This window comes from Lithobates pipiens, unplaced genomic scaffold, assembly GCF_037356315.1.
Source record: "Lithobates pipiens isolate NorthernLeopardFrog02 unplaced genomic scaffold, aLitPip1_a1.2 Scaffold_30, whole genome shotgun sequence".
Lineage (NCBI taxonomy): Eukaryota > Metazoa > Chordata > Amphibia > Anura > Ranidae > Lithobates > Lithobates pipiens.
The window spans coordinates 89152239-89174895 of NW_027507791.1; the positions used below are offsets into that span (position 1 = coordinate 89152239).

At 45.7% G+C, this 22657-nt stretch overlaps 1 pseudogene; it reads right to left on the reverse strand.

Annotated features, from left to right (window-relative positions):
- Nucleotides 1-22657, reverse strand: part of LOC143942227 (GATA zinc finger domain-containing protein 1-like) — a 46883-nt pseudogene that overhangs the window by 1325 nt on the left and 22901 nt on the right.

Here is a 22657-nt window from a genome sequence, read left to right on the forward strand (position 1 = left end):
GCAGTTTTTTTTACCACTTGATTTCGTTTTCTGATTCTTTACTTCTCAAGTCTTTCCATTTTTACTTCCTTCACCAATTTTTCTTGATTTTTAACTTTTTCTTGCACTCTTCACCTCTTCCCCTTTTTCCTTTTCTCAGTATTATACTTCACTTTCACATTCACTTGTTACACTCAGATTTTTTGACTGTTTTATTTTTTAGATGTCCCTTTATTACGAGCCACTCCATCTTCAACACTGAATTTGTGTCACATTCTACACCTTGACCTGCTTGGGGTGTCATTTGTGCTTTTTGGGTGTCACTTGAGTTTTGCCCCCTCAACCCCGGTCTATGGCATTTTTGGCCGGCCTGACTGCCAATGTGCCGCACCACCTCTGCGCAGGTATATATGTAAGTTTATGGGTCAAGTGTACATATGGGTTTCTTCATATTGTATATTTGTCCACTTTTTCCCAGACCATCCCAAATATGGTTGTTCTCTCTATTCATAGGTTACCATCACGGTCTTTCTCCTGACGAGTGACAAAAAGGTGTCAACTTCCGTGTTGTGTACACAATTTTTAACAAAGAATGGACGTTCCTTTTTGATTTATCCCTTTTTTTGTTTTTATTTTTTCCTAAGTGACACTTCAGTGTGTCACATACCCATATATAACTGGTGCTTACTGAATGTGAAGTTTCTCATGTATTTACTATTAAGTCCTTGATGGAATGTATATTTTGATGAAATTGAAAATATTAATGTATGGTTATGTGCAATAATATGTAAATATATGACTATTCGAATTTATTTTTTTAACAAAATATATTTTTCTGCTTCCGTGTGCCTCATACAAAGTCCCGCCCATTGCTCCCCCTTTTTTTCTAAATATTGAACCCAGGATGGAGGAGGGGATCTGAACGGCCCCTTCTACCTCATTTAACCACTTCAATACAGGGCACTTAAACACCTTCCTGCCCAGACCAATTTTGAGCTTTCAGCACTGTCGCACTTTGAGTGACAATTGCGCGGTCATGCTACACTGTACCCAAATGAAATTTTTCTGAAGCCACAGCCGGGTGCCCACAGTTGCAATGCCGCCGCCGCCGAGAGGAGGGGGGATGAGCGGGGCTTCGTTTAATAGAGGGAAAATTCTCCTAACAGAGCATTTTTTCCAGTGACAAACATCTAATGCCCTGTACACATGGTCAGATTTTCCAACGGAAAAGGTCCGATCGGATTATGTTGTCGGAAAATTTGATCTTGTCTGGGCTCTATCGGACTTTTTTCCAACGGAAATCCCGACGGAAAAAGTTTGAGAGCTGGATCTAAAATTTTCCAACAACAAAATCCGATCTGACTTCTTCCGATCGTTTGTAGAGAATTTCGATGGACAAAGTGGCACGCATGCTCAGATTAAATTATGAGACCAAAGCTATTGGCTACTAGACATGTGCATTCGTTTTTGTCTGAATGCATTTTCGTCCGAATTTCAGCTATTTTCATTTTCGTTTTGACAAGCGATAACGAAAGCACAGAATTTGAAAAACGAAAGATCCGACATAAATAAATGCTTTATTTTCGTTTTCATTGTTACAACAGTTCGATATAGAATAGGAGATTCAACATGACTCTGACAATAACAATCTGTGTCTATAGAACCTGTGGTCGAATGTGCCTAACCTTACCTCTATTTGCCCAAGATTATATAGAGAAAATATTCAACAGAGAAAAAAGATTTGACAGAGAGAAAAGATTCTGCAAGTTACTGTCCTAAAAAATGTTTGGGGACCCAGGTCCTGCCCCAGGGGACATGTATCAATGCAAAAAAAAGTTTTAAAAACGGCCGTTTTTTCGGGAGCAGTGATTTTAATAATGATTAAAGTGAAACAATAAAAGTGTAATATTCCTTTAAATTTAAATTTCGTAGGGGGGGGGGTGTCTATAGTATGCCTGTGAAGGGGCGCATGTTTCTGGTGTTTAGAACTGTCCCTGCACAAAGTGTCATTTATGCAGGAAAAAAAGTCCTTTAAAATCACTCGCAGCTATTATGAATTGTCGGCTCCGTAATACAGAGAACACTCATTGAAAGTCATTGATAAAATAAATAAATAAATAAAAAGCATGGGGGTCCCCCAAATTCAATTACCAGGCCCTTCAGGTCTGGTATGGATATTAAGGGGAACCCCGCGTCAAATAAAAAAAAATTGACGTGGGGGTCCCCCTAAAAATCCATACCAGACCCTTTATCCGAGCACGCAACCTGGCAGGCCGCAGGAAAAGAGGGGGGGACGAGAGAGCACCTCCCCCTCCTGAACCGTACCAGGCCACATGCCCTCAACATTGGGAGGATGCTTTGGGGGTCTGTGACCTCTCAAAGCACCTTGTCCCCATGTTGATGACAGGGGACATGTATCAATGCAAAAAAAAGTTTTAAAAACTGCCGTTTTTTCGGGAGCAGTGATTTTAATAATGATTAAAGTGAAACAATAAAAGTGTAATATTCCTTTAAATTTCATAGGGGGGGGGGGGGTGTCTATAGTATGCCTGTGAAGGGGTGCATGTTTCTGGTGCTTAGAACTGTCCCTGCACAAAGTGTCATTTATGCAGGAAAAAAAGTCCTTTAACCGGTTCCCGACCAGCGCACGACGATGTACATCGACAGAATGGCACGGGCAGGCATATTGCCGTACAGGTACGTCCAATCTTCAATGCTGCCCTGACATCGGGAGCGTGCCACCGGTGGCGCGCTCCCGCGCTGGTCGGGAACCCTGTGAGTCTGGTCGCGGGACCCGCGGAATACCCGCGATCGTCTCACGGGACGGCTGAATGGAGGAAATGCCGTGTAAACAGCATTTCTCCATTCTGCCTAGCAACTAGTGACGCTGATCTCTGCTCCATGTGATTGGAGTAGAGATCAGTGTTCACTAAATGAAAGCCCAACCCCCCCACAGTTAGTAACACACCCCTAGGAACACTTAACCCCTACACTGCCACCCACTGGTTAACCCCTTCACTGCCAGTGTCATTTACACAGGATTCACTGCATTTATATAGCAGTGATTACTGTATAAATGACAATGGTCCCAAAAATGTGTCAAAAATGTCCGATGGGTCCCCCACAATGTCGCAGTCACAATAAAAATCGCTGATCGCCGCCATTACTAGTAAAAAAAAAAAATAATAAAAAATTATTAATAAAAATGCTATAAAACTATCCCTATTTTGTAAACGCTATAACTTTTGCGCAAACCAATCAATAATCGCTTATTGCGATTTTTTTTACCAAAAATATGTAGAAGAATACGTATCGGCCTAAACTGAGGGAAAACATTTTTTTTTATATATTTTTGGGGGATATTTATTATAACAAAAAGTTAAAAATAATGAGTTTTTTTCAAAATTGTCGCTCTATTTTTGTTTATAGTGCAAAAAATAAAAACCGCAGTTGTGATCAAATACCACCAAAAGAAAGCTCTATTTGTGGGAAAAAAAGGACCTCAATTTTGTTTGGGAGCCACGTCGCACGACCGCGCAATTGTCAGTTAAAGCGACGCAGTGCCGAATCGCAAAAAGTGGTCTGGTCTTTGACCAGCAAAATGGTCCGGTCTGTAAGTGGTTAAAATCACTCGCAGCTATTATTATTTGTCGGCTCCGTAATACAGAGAACACTCATTGAAAGTCATTGATAAAAAAATAAAAAAAAATAAAAAAAAAAAAAAGCGTGGGGGTTACCGAGATAACCCTCTTTAAAAATAGAACGTACATCGGCGCGCGCTGGTCGTTAAGTGGTTAAAGTGTAATTCCACTTTTTATGGGGGAAAAAACAAATTTTTTTTGTGTACACACGACCGGACTTTCTGGCAGAAAAGGTCCGATGGTCTTCCCGACGGTCTTTCGACAGAGTTACGACGGACCTTCCGAACGAACGGACTTGCCCACACACAAACGGACTAAAGTTCGTTGGAAAGTCCGTTCGTTTTGAATGGGATGACGTACGACCTATAGCTGCCCTTGCGCCGTATTTGGTCGTTGGACCAGCATACAGACGAACGGTGTTCCCGATAGGAATTGAGTCCGTCGGACAGATTTGAAACATGACCTATTTCTAGGTCCGTCTGAATTTTTTAAAGAAAAAGGATCGGACTTTACGACGGAATCATTCCATCGGATAGTCCGATCCTTTTTCTTTAAAAAATTCAGACGGACCTATTCTGCCCGAAGGTACGGTCGGCATTATACATGGAAAGCATTCTGGCAAACTATACTGCACCGATCTACAGTACCTGCTTCTGTTTGTACTGGAATCCACCTAATTCCCATGTGCTGCACCTACTTCTCCAGTGTTAAGTGGAGGATCTTCTTGCTGTAGTCACATAATCAGTCACAAGGATGTAGCGACAGAACAGCCAATGCCAGTGTAGCGCTGGCTCCTGAAGAGCACTCGCTATGTGTTTTTGGCATTTAATATTCCTGGAACCGCAGTTTGGTTTTGGGTTTAATTACTCTAAATTTTGGCCTCAGTACCAGTCTGGCTGGATTGCATTGTGTTCTGCTTGACCATAGGTGGCGCTGTCATCTATGGCAGGTGCTAGAACGTAGTCTAGTTGGGTGCATTAAGTGCCAGTTCTCTCTCGGAACCAGCCCAGTGGGAGTGTCACTCTTGCTGTGTATTCTGGGAGAGGGTACTTAAGGTGCGGAAGTCACGTGCTTCGATGTTCCGGTCCAGAAGTGCTTTCTGGCTGTTTGGTCCTGGTCCTCCTAACCAGCCCCCAGGGCTCTCATGGCCAGGGGTGTGGATCCACCCGACTCCAAGTCTCCAGCCTGGCTAGCCCGAGGCAAAGAAACTGAAAGAAGGATTTGAAGGTGGTCCGTCACACTTACATATACCCAGTGAAGTGACTGGCTTCAGGTGATACAAATCCTCCTACATAAGTTTTATGTGTTTATCTGCATCCCTCTTGTCTATACATCTGTTTAAAGTACAGAATTTATACAACATTTCTCAACTCCAGAAGGCAGGGGCAAGGATCTGATGTCACACACTGCACGGCATATATCAGGAAGCTAAGTGTAATCTGATACCTGAGTGGGGGGGTGGACACCCCCATCCAACACAGTCTCATAGGGAAGCATACACACCCACAGTTTCCATGTAGGGGTGGTGTTTCAATCGTACAGAGAGTTTCTCGGTTACTGGACATGTAGGACACCATAGCTATAATGTAATGGGGCCCATTACATTATTGCTTTAGGCCTAGGCCCCCCTGGCCTGACCACCAACATTCACCAGGGCCCACCCACTGGCCGCCCCAACAAATCTGCCCACTGACCATCCCATCTTTAGTGCACTCACTTTTAGCTTAACACTCTTACAACTTAATATATTCTTCATCCCATCTCCTCCTGCTCCAGTCCCTTGTCCTCCATCCCATGTTCTCCCCCTCCAGTGTCATCTCCTCCATCCCATGTCCTCCCCCTCCTCCAGTCACATCTCCTCCATCCCACATCCTCCTCCTCCTCCAGTCCCATCTCTTCTATCCCACATCCTCCTCCTCCTCCTCCAGTCCCATCTCCTCCATCCCACATCCTCCTCCTCCAGTCCCACCTCCTCCATTCCTTCTCCTCCTCCTTCTTCGGTCCCATCTCCACCATCCCGTGTCCTCCTCCTTCTCCAGTTCCATCTCCCCATCCCATGTTTACTATGCTCAGTTATCAATGGACACAGCAGCAATCATTACTGATTGCACACTATGCCCATTCATTTACTAAAGGAAGGAGCTTGTAAATTACACTGCTCTGCATCCCGACAGATGCTCCTGTGTACCCGCAGGCAGGAAAGGGAAGCCTGTAGAGTTGTGGGGGGGGGGGCCCGAGCACACAATCGGGGCACACAGAAGGGAACTCGATGTAGGCAAGGGAGGGGGATTGGTGTGGTGGGGGGCTATTATAGGAACTATGTGTAGCCAAGTCCCGAGCCTCTCCAGGCCCAATGGTGACCTCCAGAATTTCAGCTACTCACAGTTATCCCTGGTAATGAGGTGGATTGTCCCTTAGTGGTGACAGCTTCCATTCTACCTCTATCCACGACAGATCCTCTGGGCCGGCAAAACCATTACTTCTGGTTGGACTGCAAGCCGCAATCCCAACCTTACAATGAATGCCATAGAATGCCTTAAGGTGAAAAAAGACGAGGGTGTGAAACCCCCTTAATGGCGTAGATTCAACAAGGTTCAACAAGGTGTTGGAAACATTTCTCAGAGATTTTGGTCCATACTGCCATGCAGGGCCGTTTGAAGGAATTTGGGGGCCCCAAGCAAAATGGACATGGAGACCCCCCAACCCCCCCCCCCCACACACGCACGCACGCACGCAAAGCCTACAGGAATCACAACATAGCGATACTGTTTAAGTTCACCAACACTTTATATAAATAAAAAAGGTTTACAGTGCAAATACTGCTGGTGCATATAATGTGCATAAAAATGGAACATTTGCCACAGTGTACTGTAGAGTCTTTTCTCTGCTTTGTAAATTTTTTTAAAAAGCTTTAATAAATATTACCTGATTCAAAAAAGAAGCAATAAGATGGAAATGGGATGGTAAAGAAAGAAAATGGGAAGAAAGCTATGGTAATTGTTTATATTATGGTCAGCAAGCTACCATATTTTTATTGCTAAATAGGTCTTGATGACTGCCTCCCCCCCTTACTACTCCCCCCCATGTTCTTTTTAACCCCCCTCCCTGTTACGCGCGGCAGGAGATTCAGTTTTCTGTTTCTGGGCAGCCGGACTGAAAAGAAGTGAGCACTCAGTCCGGCCGGGAACAGGAAACTGAATTTCATGTACCGCATGGACTGCAGGAGGAAGGAAGAGGAGCTAGGCCATGCTACAGACTGCAGCTTATAGGAAGTGGTGGCACGGCTGGGGCCCCAGGCCAGCTTGGGGCCCCAAGCACTTGCTTGTTTTGCCTGTCCTGTTGCGACGGGCCTGCTGACATGATAGCATCACACAGTTGCTGCAGATTTGTTGGCTGCACATTCATGATGGGAATCTCCCGTTCCTCCACATCCCAAAGGTCCTAGTCTTTTGGATGAGATCTGGTGAATGTAGAGGCAATTGGAGTACAGTGACTTCATTGTCATGTTCAAGAAACCAGTAGTGACATGATTTGAGCTTTGTGACATGGTGCATTATCCTGCTGGAAATAGCCATCAGAAGATGGGTACACTGTAGTCATAAAGGGATAGATATGGTCAGCAACAATACTCAGGTAGGCCATGGCATTCAAACGATGTCCTAAGGGGCCCAACATGTGTCAATTAACATAACACCCCCCACTCCCACCCCTGAGAGTTAAGTGGTGGTGATCACCATCCACCCCCCCCCCCCCCCGAGGGGCGAAGACACTAGACACTCTGAATGTGCTTTACCTTGCCATAGGGGAGAAGTAAGAGCTGGGCCGCTCCAGTGAGCACACAATGGGACATCCTCCTCCCGGCCACACAGGAACTGGAAGTGTGTCTTGAGACACACGTAGCACCCTTTACTTAGGTAGGTGCTAGAGTGGAGATTTTTTGTCAGTGCAAGTAAATTTAGGCAGGCCTGACTGGAAGCTTGGCCTGTTTATTTTGATCTGTGTGGGCTGGGAGTGGCTCAGAGTATACTTGTGACTCACAGATAGCATCATCTTTCAGTTAGCTCCCTCTGGCTTCTAGAGGATTCTAGAAGGAAAGAGGGGAAAAGAGATGAAGCTCTCTGAAGGTGTCTCAGGGGGCTCTGACCAGTCCCCAAATAGGATTGGCAGGGGGCAGGCTCCTTTGATATACCCTGGGCCAGCCCAGCTGGGAAGTAGTTGTAGGGTGGAAGAAGAGATACAGCTCCACATCAGACCACAGCAGACCCTCACAGGCACCTTCCGGGAGCATAACACACAGGACCCAGGACACCGCTAGCCAGCCAGCCCCCATCTCAGGTGAGAGCCCAGAGAGATCCCCTTTATATCACACATACACCGCTCAGCAGCCACATGCAGCACCCCCCCCAGGGAGGGAAGATAGGGACAGGGGAGAGAAGAGAGGAAGGTGAGGGACCCCCGAATTGACCTCCCAGGGAATGCCCAGCCACTCAGCCCCACCGAGGTAGGGAGAGCTGTACTTATCAGTCCCGACGAGCTGGGAGACATTCCATTGCAGAACTACTCACTGATCAGTACAGGGTAGCTGCTGGCCCGGCATACTATGACGCAGACATCAGTAGCCCAGTCATATGTGTGCCCCGGAGCATAAAAGCTCACAGACCACCTCTGGAGCTGAGGTTTCGTCGTGGCCTGCCGAGCCATAGCTGCAGCCTGCACATGCTCGATGGCCAGACTGGGGAGACTACAAGGATAAGGGTATCCAGCCTGTCACCCAGCCGGCTGTTGATAGCAGATCACAGGATCATTCATCTTGTGCAAAAAATCAAGCTTCTGCATAAAAAAGTATGGACCGATATGTCCGCAGGGTTCCTAGGTCCTTCTCCTTCACTAGGCAAAATACAACTGAGATCTGTCTGCAGAGGGGAGGGTTGTTACCCAAGGGACCGCTCCCACTGGGCGGAACTAAGAGTTCTGAGTGTTGTATTACAACTAATGCCTAGTATTCACCTAGTGATAAGGCTAACAACCCATTTGTTACAGAGAGGAGCTGTGTCGGTCGGTGAATATAAGAGAAATCTTTTTTTAGCAAAATAGTCCCTTTAACCACTTTCAGACGGGGCCATTTTGCTGGCTTAAGAGCAGAGCACTTTTTGAGATTCGGCACTGCGTCGCTTTAACTGACAAAATTTACATATTTTTTTCCCACAAATAGAGCTTTCTTTTGGTGGTATTTGATCACCTCTGCGGTTTTTATTTTTTGCGCTATAAACAAAGAAAGAGCGACAATTTAAAAAAAAAAACGCATTATTTTTTACTTTTTGCTATAATAAATATCCCCCAAAAATATATAAAAATAAACATTTTTTTTCCTTAGTTAAGGCCGATAGGTAATTTTCTACATATTTTTGGTAAAAAAAATCGCAATAAGCGATTATTGATTGGTTTGCGCAAAAGTTATAGCATTTACAAAATAGGGGATAGTTTAATGGCATTTTTATTAATTGTTTTTTTTTTTTTACTAGTAATGGCGGGGATCAGCAATTTTTATTGTGACTGCGACATTATGGCGAACACATCGGACATTTTTGACAAATTTTTGGGACCATTGTCATTCATACAGCAATCAGTGCTATACAAATTCTTGATTCTTGTGTAAATGACACTGGCAGTGAAGGGGTTAACCAGGAGGGGGCAGTGCAGGGGTTAAGTGTGTCCTCGGGGCGTGTTGTTAACTGTGGGGGGCGTGGCTGTGTTTTAAAGATCACTGATCTCTGCTCCAATCACACGGAGTCACTTGTTGCTAGGCAGAACCGGGGGATGCTGTTTACATCGGCATCTCCCCCTTCTTCCTCCCCGTGAGACAATCGCGGGTATCCCCGTGGCGATCCAGTCCACGGGACCCACGATCGGACTCACGGAGGTCCCGACCGGCGCACACGTGATTGCATGGCAGCAAATTCAAAGGGACGTACCTGTACGTCCATTTGCCTGTCCGTGCCATTCTGCCGACATACAACGTCGTGTGCTGGTCGGGAAGCTGTTAAAGTGGTTGTAAACTCAAAAAAAATGAAAAGAAATAAAAGCCCACAACCTACAAGACAAAAGGCATGCGCAGGTTTAGGAGATACTCACGGTACCTACAGGTAAGCCTCATTATAGGCTTAGCTGTAGGTAAGAGTGGTAGTACAGGGTTTACAACCACTTTAATGAAATCTCCGTTTATGTTCTTGCAACGTTACATTCTTAGATTGAATATGCTAGGATTGTGATAAGTCAATGAAAATAAAAAAATAAGGTATCTGCCTACATTTTTCAGCTTAAAAATATGCCGCTTCCTTTGCCTTTGGTGGAAACCTTCTTTTCTACAGCAGGAACCGACTTATACTTTGTATTCCTTAAACAGACAGATCTTCTGTGAATTTCCTGCTTGGACTATGGAAATGGGAAAAAAAAAAGAAAGATGGCAGTTTTTTCAAACTGTAAATACTGCAACTATCTGCAAAATGTATAATAGTTAAAAAAAAAAAAAAAAAAAAAAAGTCTGTCATGTTCAGCCCCTAAACCCAGGACATATGTTATAATGAAATACTGACCTATGTCCACGTATCCACCAGTTTCAGACAAAATCCATCGGAAAAAATCTGACGGATTTTGTGGTCGGAATGTCCAACCGTGTGTATGGGGCATTATTCACAGTAGGGTCATTACAAAGAAGGGGAGTTTTTTATGCCTGGCGGTAAAGATATTTTACCTCCACATATGGAAAGGCTTCTTCACAGTAAGCCCTTGTACACACGGTCGGAATGTGTCCTATCGGACCGTTTTGTCGAATATTCCGACTGTGTGTGGTATGCATCGGCACTTCCCACCAGGCATCCTTCGAGGCTGTGGATCGGCTCCTGTAGTTGGGGCAGGAGGAAGAGAAGGAGGGTGTTGGTCGACCTCCTGGCTGCCACTTACCACAGCCTCCCCCTGACTGAGGTCTTCCTGTGTATGAAAAGGGGACATAGTTTTAGTTTTTTGATCATCAATCACACCATTTTGTGCTCCTGGCTTTTGCAAATTGAATGTTACCAAATAGAACAGACTATCCTTCTGAGACCAGCATTTTTCTTTCCCGTCCCAATCATTTTTGGTCACTACTGTCTCTTGATATGTAAACCACTTTGTTAAATCACAACTTACTGATCAATAAGAACATCTAGTTAGCATCATTAAATGTAACACAAGAAATATGTTCAACAATGCAATACCTGTCTCAAGCTGGGCCCCACCACATGTTGCTGCCTGAAAGGCCCAGGTTGGACGTTGGAAGCCTCAGCTGGGGGTGAAGGATGCCTTGAAGGAAGACTGGAGAGTGGTGGCCTGAGTGGTGGCCTGGGTACCCCCTGGTCTACCAGAAAATGCAGCCTCTCAAACTAAACCATCCTGGGGCAATAAACGGCATCTGGATCTCCTGCTCTCAAGGACTCCAGGTGCTTCTTTCTCTCCCTGAGATATGTAATCTTCATGGCCCCAATTTTCCTATTCAGATAGGCACCAAAGAAAGAAGTTTCTCCAGCGCTGCATTCCTCTTTCTTATGTCGTCGTAAAACTCGTTGTGGAACTGCCACAGGCAGGGCATCTCCTTGTATAGTTCGAGGAATAGCCCCATAAAATTTGGGTTTTTGAATGGATCCATATTGTCTGCAAGACACAACACAAGACAAACCCTCAAATCCTAATAATGCCATTAAAAACCCTCCTAATCTTGTCCCAACATCGGCCTAGATAGAAGCAGTCTAGTCTAGTGATGCACCAAGTTAAAAATTTTATCTTCGTTTGCACGATCGTCGCGTCTGCGCCTCACTCTCTTCCCAGATCGTACGGACGATACCTGACGTTCTTTCTAGACTATTCCCCACCCCTTCGCTTCCGGCGCAGTGGGGAGAGCACATGGCGGAGAGAATGCAGGTGCGCACTAATAATAGTTCCACTAACGAGGAGGAGTGTGAGGAAAGCCCGGAGCCTGAAACGTCCCGATCCAGGAAGAGAAGATTTAACGCCTCAAATATGTCTTTTGGAGAGATGTTGGAGATGGTGGACATATTGAACAGGACCGACTATGATGGGAAGTATGGACCTTACCCAAACCCAAATATCAGAAAGGCCAAGATCATGAATAAAGTTGTGAAGAGTCTTCATAAGAATTTTGGGGTAAGACGATCCAAGGATCAACTGAGAAAACACTGGTCAGACCTGAAACTGAGGGAGCACGAGCAGTACCTAAGGATCAAGCATGTTCTTAAAAAAAGTAAGTAGTTGTCGTGTGTTCATATGATTATTCTTGCTTGCATACTGCTCCATGTGCTTTGATTTCATGTAGTGCATTTTAAAATGGCCACTTTCAAGTTCATGGTTTCATTCGTTCGTAAGAAACATCGTTCTGCAGGTAAGTATTCCAGCTTAACAAAGTGTCCACAATAATGTTCTCACCTTGGAACTCGGCCAAAAAACAATTGTACAACACTTCCAAGCAATGTTTCATATTCCTATTTCTGCCCTCTGTGTGCTAATTTTTTTATTTTTACATTCTCATAGGGGAGAGAAGACTCGGCAAGTATGAGGACACCAGGGACCACACCCCTCCCAAAGAAGGGCAACTTCGAAAACCAGAAACAGAGGAGCAGGAGGAGGAGGAGGAAGGAGAGATCGTTGAGGTTGGGCAAATTGTCACCACAACAGGTGAGTGTCGGAGAACACAGCTTCCGGTAAGCTCATCAATGTATGTCACCATATTTTTATTACATGGTGTTTTTTTGCTTTGTTTTGTAGGTGATGTGGAAGAAGATTCCCGTTTTACCAGTGAACATGCCCAGATCCTGATTGGGGAGATAATGGGTGCAATCGGGATTTGGAAAATATACAGCAAAACATCAATGATGTTAAAAATAAAATGAAGAACATCATTGATGTTTTGGGGAGAGTGTGAAACAGAAAAAACTAGATAGGGTTTTATTTTTTATATTTTAAAACACAACTTTTGTATTTATTGAAATTACAAATTTGGAAGATGCACAGATTGTGTAAACATGTACTATCTCCCATCATGGGGGATCAATGTCCACTTGATTGAGAGCTGAATGCCTAAATAATGTGTGATACTTTGGGAAGCCCCTCCTTAGTTACACTATTGGCAGCCCACCAGACAGGTAAGAAGTGTCATAATCCCAAAAAGAAAAGAAAATGGAAGCACATTTTGACATTCTGCTATTACATATCCAGCTAATTAATATGTTAAAAAACAAAATAAAAATAGCATTTGAAAGTATTGAGGCAGGCCCTTGCACTACATGCTTAGGTGAATTCATCAATAAATGTGATCATCAAAAAGGTAGGTATAGTGTTTATTGGGTTTGGTAAAGTCATCAAATAGAGGATTGCTATCACTTGAGCTAGCAGTTTGGGGGAGGGGGGTTCCTAATGTGTTTGGCACAACCCCAAAAATTAAAAAAATGTGACTCTGCATGAATTGAAGCACACACATCATATTTGTAGACATTATAGGGGGTGTTTAGGGGAAAGCAATACTATGGAGCTGACAAAAGATATGGGTAAGTGACTAGACTATAGTTTTATGGGCCAAGAAGAGCATGGTGGGGAAGTTAGTGAGGCAAATATGCCTGAGGACAAAGGGGCAGAGCATATAAATTAGAGCATATTGCAATGATGGTAATTAGGGAATGAGGAAAGAAATGCAATACATTAGCAATCATGAAATACATAGAATGTGATGTTTAAGGAGAAAACTTACCTTCATATAGTCCTTCTGCAGGACCTGAATGATGGCAGAACAGGTCTCTGGAATAATGATCCCCAGAGCCTGGGGGGAGATGCCTGTAGAGAACTTGAGGTCCTGAAGGCTTCTCCCTGTCGCCAAGTAACGCAACGTGGCAATGAACCTCTGCTTTGGAGTGATGGCTTGCCGCATGCAGGTATCCTGCCTGGTGATATAAGGGGTCATCAAAGCCAGCAGACGGTGAAAAACGGGGTCCGTCGGGGCGTGGCTTGACCTTAGCCAAGATGGCAGCATAAGCTCAGAGCTCCGGTGCAGTGCGGGATAACGGAGCGGCTCACGGAGCACAGAGGTGCTGGATTGCAGCCCTATAGCGGCGGTTCGGTCCGGGCAAAGTTTGCAGACATGTCCAGGAGGAAAAGAGCGGAGAGGAAGCCCCGCAAACTGACTGCATACTTCATGCAGCCGCCGAGACAGCATGGCCAAGATGGCGCCGGCGCGTCCTCCACTCCGCTCTCCACATCCAGAAGCCTGGAGCGATCCGCAGACAAAGCACAGACTAGCGGGGAACAATCCCCGGGGGACTCACAGGCATCCACCCCGCTGACCAGAAGTCCAGCCAAGGCCAGGAGCAGAAGGGACAGCTCTGATCCACACCAGCAGCACGAGGTGAGATCCCCCTTGACTCCCAGGATGACACTAGGGAAATCCCTGACTCCATTACTGCCTTTCCTACTTCGAATCAACCTGTTCTTGACACCACCCTCAAAGACATGCTTATCTCTTTGCGCAGCACTATTCATACAGACATGATGTCTTGTATGAGAAGGTTTAGCTCTGAACTCAAGGAAGTGGGAGACAGGGTGAGTCATGTTGAAAACAAAATGGGGGAATATGCCACCACCATAAATGATCTCATTGATGCCCATGACTCAGTGGAGGAAGAGCAACATTGGATTAAAGCTAAGCTGGCAGACCTGGAAGATAGGGCCAGGAGGAACAATGGGAAGCTCAGGGGTATCCCTGAGTCAGTGACCCCAGCAGACCTGCGCCCCTATGTTACCAACCTACTGACCACCCTTATGCCAGATCTTTCGTCTATAGAGGTATCTATAGACAGAATTCACTGCATCCCTAAGCCTTCATTTATTCCTGAAAATATCCCCAGGGATGTCCTCTTTCGAATGCATTTTTACCAGACCAAGGACCGTCTAATGCAAGTTACCAGGAGAGGGGAGCACCGCAACACAGAGTTTGCTAACATTCAGTTCTATGCGGACCTCTCACAGCACACTTTGCAACTCCACAAAAACCTGAACAACATCACCAAAGTTCTGAGGAACCACAGCATCAATTACAAGTGGGGTTTTCCCACTAAGCTGGTTGTGAACAGGGAGGGGTCTAATTATGTGATTTCTTCACCTGACAAGGGCTTTCAGCTTCTAAGGAAATGGAAGATCCTCACCGACGACTCTCCCCCACCCTCTGATACACGTAGCCCACAAGGTCGGTCGCAAGCTGAATAACTGCACTAGGACACTGGAAGTTAGTCTGGCTGCTTGCTGGCGGCCGCTGTGCACTTTTTCCCAGCCCTTTCTGGGCCCCGCCTGACGGAGCCGTGCTCTGTTGGTCAATACAGACCCCACTTACCTGAGCAGATAAGATCTGCACACGGGTTATAATAACCCTCCTTTTACTCAGTTTTTGTTTTGGTTATTTTTCCCCCTTTCCGTCTTTCCCGCAGGAGCTGTCTGTGCTACTTCCAAGTCCAAGTCTTTCCAAATCCAAGATTCCAACACTCTCACTATTTGGTGAGGCCATGGCGGAGACAATCTACTTACCGTTTCTACGCCGCTACTACTCCAAGCTACACCCGGATGTGCTCGGCTGTAAGTACAAATGTTTCCCCGTGAACAGCACCCCGTCCTATAGATGTCATGCCGCTTAACATCATGTCAGTCAATGCCCACGGGCTAAATCACCCGGCTAAGAGATTTTCTCTGTGGAAAGAGGCCCAGGTATCGCACTGTGATGTGCTTTGTGTTCAGGAGACGCACTTTCATAAAGATTCCCCTCCCAAATGCACCTCAAGAGGTTTCCAACACTACTTTCTATCTAGCGCCCAGCAGAAGAAGAGAGGCACCATGATAGCTATTAGAGATACTATCTCCTTTACATTGCACCAGGAACTGTCCGACTCTAATGGTCGATACATCATATTAGTGTGCGATATTAACAATACTCGGTATACACTAGTGAATGTCTATGTGCCTAATGTCCGTCAGATCCGCTTCCTGAACAGACTTATGAGAAAAGTAGATAAAGTTCGACAAGGAGCACTGTTGTTATGCGGAGACTTTAATATTGTACCGGATCCCAAGATGGATTCAACCTGTGCTTCCGTTAGAAAATCTCACTCTCTGAACAACTTCTCAGAACCAATGATATTTTTGATGTATGGCGCTGTAGACATGCGGATGAGAGGGATTATTCTTTCTACTCTCATCGGCATCGTTCTTATAGTAGGATTGATCTCTTCCTCTCGGATAGGTGGCTCCTCCAGAATATTATGCACACTAAAATTAACTCAATCACATGGTCAGATCATGCATCAGTGCTGATCACTATCGCAGATAAAAATCCCCCCAACGCCGCCTATTTGTGGCGAGCTAATTCCCAACTAATGCAAGACCCCGCTACCAAACGCTTATTGGAGGAGCGCCTCTCTGAGTATTTTCAGATCAATGCTACCCTTGAGATTTCTCCTGTCACAGTATGGAATGCCCATAAGGCAGTTATTCGTGGAATTTTTATTCAGCAGGGGGCACGGTTAAAGAGGCAGAGGCAGAAGCAGACAGACGACCTTCTCAACCAGATTACAATTCTAGAAAATCTGAACAAAACCACTCTCCATCTTACCATGTAGCTTTAGGACGTTTGAGGCATGAACTCAGATTCGTGTTATTGCACAAGTTTGAGCGTATGGAGCAGAGGTTAAAACTGTCCTTCTATTCCACGGGCAATAAGGCCGGGAAGGCCTTGGCGCGTAGACTTCAGGGACAACGGTTTAAATCGAAGATACCTCATTTGCTCAACCCCAAGACTAATAACAGGGAATATGATCCGCAAAGGATAGCTGATTCTTTTAGCGATTACTACGAATCTCTCTACAATCTGAGCAAAGATAGTTCTACCCCACAGCCTTCTAGGGAGGATATAGCGAGGTTCTTAGCAACAGCGAAGATCCCTACTTTAACTCCTGAACAGCTAGATAGCCTGAATCTGCCTTTCACGCTTACTGAGATTTGTAGGACTATAGACATATTACCAAGCAACAAATCCCCAGGTCCTGACGGGCTGACCGGAGAATATTATAAGATTTTCAAGGCTGTCCTAGGTCCCCATCTTCTCAAGGTCTATGAGAATGCTGCTGCCTCTGCCCTCTTCCCGCCAGAAATGTTGGAAGCAATTATTGTGACTTTGCCTAAACCGGGCAAGGCCCCGGAGGTTCCTCAAAATTTTAGGCCTATATCCTTGTTAAACAATGACCTAAAGATATATGCTAAAATGCTGGCACTACGCCTGATGCCGATGCTACCTACTATCATTAATGTTGACCAATCGGGTTTCACTAAGGGGCGACAGACCTCGGATGCCACGAGGCGTGTTATAAATGTAATTGATTTGGCACGGGCTCGGCGAACGCCTTCTCTGCTCCTTGCTTTGGATGCGGAGAAGGCGTTCGACCAGGTCCATTGGGGTTATCTGTCTGGGGTGCTGGGTGCATTCGGTTTTACCGGCCATATTTTATCAGCCATATTGGCTCTATACACCTCTCCTTCAGCTAGGGTATACTCCTCTGGAATGATGTCGAAGCCTTTCCAAATTACGAATGGCACCCGACAGGGGTGTCCATTATCCCCCCTGATCTTTAATATGCTTATTGAGCCATTGGCTGCGTGCATCAGACAAGACCCTAATGTTCATGGGTTCGAAATCAATGGTCGCAAACACGTGATCGGACTTTTCGCAGACAACGTGATTTTAATGCTTTCTAGACCATCGGCTTCTCTGCTGCATGTTACCAAGATTCTCGATAATTTTAGTAAAGTCTCCTATTACAAAGTGAACTCCTCCAAGTCCTATGTTCTGGACCTGGGGATTCCCTTACACGAACGGAAGCTCCTGCAGAATACTTACCCTTTTCTATGGCAAGATTTGGGGATTTCTTATTTAGGGATTACGTTAACCCCCCATCCTAACCAACTCTTTAAAGCTAATTATATTCCTTTGGTGGACAAATTGAGGTCCGGTCTCCAAATCCTCAGTAAACATATTCTCTCCTGGTCAGGACGCCTTGCGGCGTTCAAAATGCAAATACTGCCCTAGCTGATTTATATCTTCCGGACGGTCCCTGTTCCGGGTACAAACCAATTTTTTAGTAAACTACAGACTATGCTCTCAGGATTTCTCTGGGAGGGTAGGAGAGCTAGGAGCGCGTTCAAAAAATTGAGTAAAGCTAGACAAGCTGGGGGTCTCGGCTTGCCTGTGTTCTGGCGGATTATTACAGAGCAGCTATCTTAGCTCAGCTGAGAGACTGGTTTGCTAACGAACCATCCTCGCTGTGGGGGGCAATAGAGCAGCATTGTGTCCCGGGTAACAACTTGAGAAACTTCGCCCTGGCATTCCCGCACTTGGCGCGGATGCCGGCTGGTCTTCCACTCCCGGTGTTGGCATCCCTGCGTTCATGGAAACTACTGGTTTCTACACAACCCCGGAGTGGTCTATCCTCCACAATACAAATACCCATATCAATCTTAACATTACTAATCCTGGAGCTCTCCTTGCAAACTTGGTATAACTCGGGAATCCATTGGGGTCATGACCTGTTTAGTGAATCCAAGCCTAAACCCTTTGCAAAAATGCAAGAGGAGTACGGACTAGCGCACTCGGAATACTTTAACCACTTCCCGACCGCCGCACGACGATGTACGTCGACAGCATGGCACGGGCAGGCATAAGGGCTTACATGTACGTCCTTGCCTTCCCGCGGGTCGGGGGCCCGATCGGGCCCCCGCCCGGTGCCTGCGGCGGTCGGTATTCATTCGGGAGCGATCCGGGATGAGGGGGCGGCCATTCATTCATGGCCACCCCCTAGCGATCGCTCCCGACGAATAGAAATCCTTCGTCACATCACTTCCTCTCCTGTAATGTAAACACAGGAGAGGAAGTGATGTAATCTCTCCTCCGTGTCGGTATTTTTCGTTCCGACACCGAGGAGAGAGGATCGGTGAGTTGCACCAACACGACACTACAGAGTAGAACATGCCAGGCACACTCACACCCCCCCGATCACCCCCCCAATTACCCCTGCCCCCCAGTCACAGTGACACCAATGTCATTTTTTTTTTTTTTTTTGCATTGGTGTCATTTGTGACTGTAATAACTGTTAGGGCAGTTAGGGTTAGCCCCCTTTAGTTCTAATGTACCCCCCTAACCCCCCCAATAAAGGTTTAACCCCGTGATCACCCCCCGTCGCCAGTGTCACTAAGGCTGGGTTCACATTGCAGCGGTTTATGAGAACGAATGTGATTCGCACCGCACTGCAGTGCAAATCACATCTGATCTCTGTGCGATTCGAGTTCAGCCATACAGATAGTATGGCTGAATTCGCATCGCACCCGCCGCACCCGCCGCAAATTCGCACGGGACCCTTTTTTTGGCCCGCAGCAGAATCGGATCGCATGGGTGTTCACACCATGCGATCCGAGTTTGCAGATCGCACTGCGATATGCGAACTGATCTGGGGGTGTCATTAACATTTCACTGACACTCCCAGCAGTTCGCATAGGGCAGTGTGAACTGCCGCCGGGAGGCATGCGATGCGGGAACCCGCCGCGGATTCGTGGCGTTCCCGCATCGCTCCAGTGTGAACCCAGCCTAATAAGCGATCGTTTTTCTGATCGCTGTATTAGTGTCACAGGTGACGCTAGTTAGGCAGGTAGGTATTTAGGTTCGCCGCAGCTTTTTATAGCGCCAGGGACCCCCATATACTACCGCATAAAGCCCCCTGATTGCCCCCTAGTTAACCCTTTCACCAGTGATCACCATATAACTGTTACAGGTGACGCTGGTTGGTTAGTTATTTTTTATAGTTTCAGGGCACCCGCCATTTATTACCTAATAAAGGTTTAACCCCCTGATCACCCGGCGGGTGTCATTTGTGACTGTAATAACTGTTAGGGCAGTTAGGGTTAGCCCCCTTTAGTTCTAAGGTACCCCCCTAACCCCCCCAATAAAGGTTTAACCCCGTGATCACCCCCCGTCGCCAGTGTCACTAAGGCTGGGTTCACATTGCAGCGGTTTATGAGAACGGATGTGATTCGCACTGCACTGCAGTGCAAATCACATCCGATCTCTGTGCGATTTGAGTTCAGCCATACAGATAGTATGGCTGAATTCGTGTCGCACCCGCCGCAAACTCGCACGGGACCCTTTTTTTGGTCCGCAGCAGAATCGGATCGCATGGGTGTTCACACCATGCGATCCGAGTTTGCAGATCGCACTGCGATATGCGAACTGATCTGGGGGTGTCATTAACATTTCACTGACACTCCCAGCAGTTCGCATAGGGCAGTGTGAACTGCCGCCGGGAGGCATGTGATGCGGGAACCCGCCGCGGATTCGTGGCGTTCCCGCATCGCTCCAGTGTGAACCCAGCCTAATAAGCGATCGTTTTTCTGATCGCTGTATTAGTGTCACAGGTGACGCTAGTTAGGCAGGTAGGTATTTAGGTTCGCCGCAGCTTTTTATAGCGCCAGGGACCCCCATATACTACCGCATAAAGCCCCCTGATTGCCCCCTAGTTAACCCTTTCACCAGTGATCACCATATAACTGTTACAGGTGACGCTGGTTGGTTAGTTATTTTTTTATAGTTTCAGGGCACCCGCCATTTATTACCTAGTCTCACTAGTGTACCCCTAAATTTAGGGGTGTCTACTTTCCAAAATGGGGTCATTTGGGGGGGGTTTGTGCCATCTTGGCATTTTATGGCCTTCAAAACTGTAACGCCCTTAGAAAGCCTGAAGGCGGTGCTTGGTTTTCGGGGCCCCGTACGCGGCTAGGCTCCAAAAAAGTCCCACATATGTGGTATCCCCGTACTCAGGAGAAGCAGCAGAATTTATTTTGGGGTGTCATTTCACATATGCCCATGGCATGCGTGAGCAATATATCATTTAGTGACAACTTTGTGAAAAGAAAAAAAAAAAGTTTGTAATTTTCCCGCAACTTGTGGCAAAATATAAAATATTCCATGGACTCAACATGCCTCTCAGCAAATAGCTTGGGGTGTCTACTTTCTAAAATGGGGTCATTTGTGAGGGTTTTGTGCCATCTTGGCATTTTATGGCCTTCAAAACTGTAATAGGTAGTGAGGAGTGAAGTCAAATATTTACGCCCTTAGAAAACCTGAAGGCGGTTCTTGGTTTTCGGGGCCCCGTACACGGCTAGGCTCCCAAAAAGTCCCACATATGTGGTATCCCCGTACTCAGGAGAAGCAGCAGAATTTATTTTGGGGTGTCATTTCACATATGCCCATAGCATGTGTGAGCAATGTATCATTTAGTGACAACTTTGTGAAAAAAAAATAAAAAAAAATTAAAGTTTGTAATTTTCCCGCAACTTGTGGCAAAATATAAAATATTCCATGGACTCAAAATGCCTCTCAGCAAATAGCTTGGGGTGTCTACTTTCTAAAATGGGGTCATTTGTGGGGGTTTTGTGCCATCTTGGCATTTTATGGCCTTCAAAACTGTAATAGGTAGTGAGAAGTGAAATCAAAAATTTACGCCCTTAGAAAGCCTGAAGGCGGTGCTTGGTTTTCGGGGCCCCGTACGCGGCTAGGCTCCCAAAAAGTCCCACATATGTGGTATCCCCGTACTCAGGAGAAGCAGCAGAATTTATTTTGGGGTGTCATTTCACATATGCCCATAGCATGTGTGAGCAATATATCATTTAGTGACAACTTTGTGTAAAAAAAAAAAAAAATATTTTTTTTTGGTCATTATTCAATCGCTTGAGGCAAAAAAATAAAATATTCAATGGGCTCAAAATGCCACTTATCAATTTCCTTAGGGGGTCTACTTTCCAAAATGGGGTCATTTGGGGGGGGGTTTGTACTGCCCTGCCATTTTAGCACCTCAAGAAATGAGATAGGCAGTCGTAAACTAAAAGCTGCGTAAATTCCAGAAAACGTACCTTAGTTTGTAGATGTGACAACTTTTGCGCAAACCAATAAATATACAATTATTGACTTTTTTTTTACCAAAGACATGTGGCTGAATACATTTTGGCCTAAATGTATGACTAAAATTGAGTTTATTGGATTTTTCTAATAACAAAAAGTAGAAAATATCATTTTTTTTCAAAATTTGCGGTCTTTTTACGTTTTTATCGCAAAAAATTAAAATCGCAGAGGCAATCAAATACCATCAAAAGAAAGCTCTATTTGTGGGAAGAAAAGGATGCAAATTTTGTTTGGGTACAACATTGCATGACCGCGCAATTACCAGTTAAAGCAGCGCAGTGCCAAATTGTAAAAAGACCTCTGGTCATTTACCAGCAAAATGGTCCGGTCTGAAAGTGGTTAATTACTATCGAGTCCAGTCTTACATTACCGGCAAACATATTACACCTTATAAGGTTCATTGGCATGTCAAACAGTATCTTGATAGTGGGAGCGAGAAAAAAGGCGGGATCTCATTATTTTATAACACTCTTGATGACAAATCTTTGTTAGAAAAGACTGGGCCCATGTTGGCCTGGGAGAGAGATCTTGGTATCCCTATCTCCGAAGAGCAATGGAGTTTAGCTATCCACCGCACATATTCTGCCACCAAATGCACCTCCCTGTGGGAATTAGCGCACAAAACTACGCAAAGATGGTATCTTACTCCGTACCGTTTAGCCAAGTTCAACTCTTCTATCTCTTCACTGTGTTGGCGGAATTGCTCCCAAATGGGGACTATCCTCCATGTACTGTGGTCCTGCAGTAAATTAGCTGGGTTTTGGATGAGAATTTTTGAAATATTCCGTCAGGTCACCGGAATCATACTGCCCCCCTCCCCTGCCTTGGCATTGCTTAATGTAGGGATAGAAGATATTCCGCCTTCACTTGCGCGCTAATAGCCTCAAGCACGGCGGCAAGTCTGATACCTAGCCCCACCTCAGGATCAATACCCTGATCAGGATCATCATCTTAG